Raw genomic sequence first — 2,552 nt, 5'->3', positions numbered from 1 at the left:
AAGAAAAATAAAAAAATAAGAACCCTAACAGCCCTAAAAACCAAAATTCAGCAGCCCCAACCCCCTAGGCAGATTACGATCGGCAGCAACAGGGAGAAGGAAGAAAAAGTCTTGTGGCGGCTAGGGTTGGTGGTTTTGGACGGCTGGAAGAGAAGAAGAACATCAATGGGTGATTCGGGACAGCAGCTAGGGTCGATCTACATCCAGAAACTCAGCCATATAATCATAAGTATTCATCTTTAAACTTTGTCATTTGTTCAAGAACCCTAACTTGTTTAACTTGATCTATTTGTTGGTTTGTTTTGCAAGTAACTTAGAGATTGATTTGTTTTTGATTGTTCTTGATCATTGAATGATTTTCATTATGTTTATGATGAATTATATGATGTTTGATTTGATATATTGCTGCTGTCCAAAATCATTGATAGGCTAATGTAGTTAGTTCTACCTAGGTTAGATGATTATTGTTAGGTTTTAGTAAGTAGTTTGGATTGTTGATGATCATGGCTTAAATTGTTAATGTGAAGTTTGGTTTAACATTGAATTAGGTCGTGTTTAGTGGCTGTGAATTTGTTAATTACACTTATAAATCTCTTGCTTTAATTAATTGAATGAGTTTTGATTGATTTTTGCTTGTTAGGACTCTTTACTTAGTGTTTAGGGTTTGTTTGCGGGTTGATCAACCGTAAGGTTTAAGTGAGTGTTTTAATGGAATATAATAAGCGGGTAGACACCTTCCTTGAGACCGAGAGGTGATAGGAAGTAAACTCGTCTCATAGATTTTACTTGTTAGGATTAGGATCGCGCGAGAGCGGGTTCGGTTCTTGTCGGGTTTGGGTTTGTGAGCGATTAGTTGACCGAGAGGAGAGTCGGCATTAGAGCACCTTAACTATTCGTCACCCGGTTTGTTCTTAAAATCAACTAAGTGTAGGTTAGGGTTTGTTAGTGAGACTGAGAGGTAATCTAGCTTCCTGAGTGAACCTTAGTTGTGTCATTCCTTAGGAGCCAGTGTCTTGAGATTCTACAATCCAATAGCTTACTATACCTTCAATAGGATTCTTACCTAGGTAGACGTTTTTCCCATTGATAAATCGTATTTTCACACTTTCGTCCAGTTTTCTTAAATTAAGTCTTTTAAGTTAATTAAATTAAGTTGGGTTAAGTATTTAATAATATAAAATCAATTTAAAATATATTATTCTTAGGTGAGTCTTATTTAGGGTTAAGTATTAGATACGTGTTCACGTGTCCTTGTGTTCGACACTCGGACTTCCTTAGTGCTATACTATCAGTGATCGGTATACTTGTCGGTTTTATGTGGCTTATTTAGGAATTTCGTTTATAAAATTTAAAGCTTAGTTGTGAGAGCATCGTTATACACACATCAAGTTTTTGGCGGCGTTGCCTGGGACACGGTTAGAGGCGTATTAAGAACGACTCGAGTTAGGACTTGCCTTGTTTACTACTTGTTTTTCTTATTTGTTTTGTTTGTTAGTTTAAAATAGTTTAGCTAATTTTAGTGTACTTTGTTTATTTTAATAGTTGTATGCGACGTACTCGATCTCTAGGACCACCAGAAACCGAAGGATTTTACGAACCAGAGAGAGAGCTTCGTGAGAGACGTCGTACAAACCCGTCTTCCAGTTCATCTACGTCCGTCGGTAATACATTCTCTTCTCCTACTTTTTCTGAACCCGTCATTAGGGATTGGATTATGGGCGACACAAATCCACCACCGAGGAGGACAGTTGCAGACCGGGCCCGTCCGGTCGATGCTGGCGTGAGATCCAGCATTGCTCCACCAGCTATAGGAGTTCTTACGACTTGGTAGATTCCATCCAATATTCTAAACACGATTGCTCATTCTACTCAATTTCACGGGTTGCTCCATGAGAACCCACATGCTCATATCACTCGCATTACACGAATTTGCGACACGTTTCATCTTGCCGGCGTATCCGAAGACGCCATCAAACTCCGAATCTTTCCATTCTGACTCGTTGATCATGCGAGTCTGTGGCTTGAGTCCCTCCCACAGGGATCCATTGCTACTTGGGCTGCCATGCAGACCCAATTTCTTGAAAAATACGATCCTCCGGCTAAGGCCGCTCGTTTGCGTAACCAGATCCATTCTTTCCAGATGGAGGACACCGAGAGCTTCTACGAGGTGTGGGAAAGGTTCAAAAATCTACTTGCTTTATGTCCGAACCACGGACTACAAGACTGGGCGGTTGTTGAGAAGTTCTACAACGGAGTGACATACGCGACTCAGAGTATGCTCGACACGGCAGCGGGAGGTAACCTATTAACGACGAAGGATACGGATGAGTGCATTGCCTTGTTTAACGGTTTAGCCATGACTGGATACCAGCGACCACCAGTTAAGAGTACCAAAACCGTCGATTCCCTGTCACGCGGCATGCATTCGGTCGACACGAGCACCGCACTTGCGGAACAAGTTGAGGAGTTAGCAAAGATCGTGAAGGACTTGCAGGTGAAAAGTAAGTTATGCGAGATCTGTAGAGGGGGGCATGATACCGTTCAGTGCCCCG

This window comes from Bidens hawaiensis, unplaced genomic scaffold (genome assembly GCF_021521415.1).
Source record: "Bidens hawaiensis isolate Kalapana, Puna unplaced genomic scaffold, B.hawaiensis_p1.1 tig00048932_1, whole genome shotgun sequence".
Taxonomy (NCBI): domain Eukaryota; kingdom Viridiplantae; phylum Streptophyta; class Magnoliopsida; order Asterales; family Asteraceae; genus Bidens; species Bidens hawaiensis.
This window is presented reverse-complemented; position numbering follows the sequence as displayed.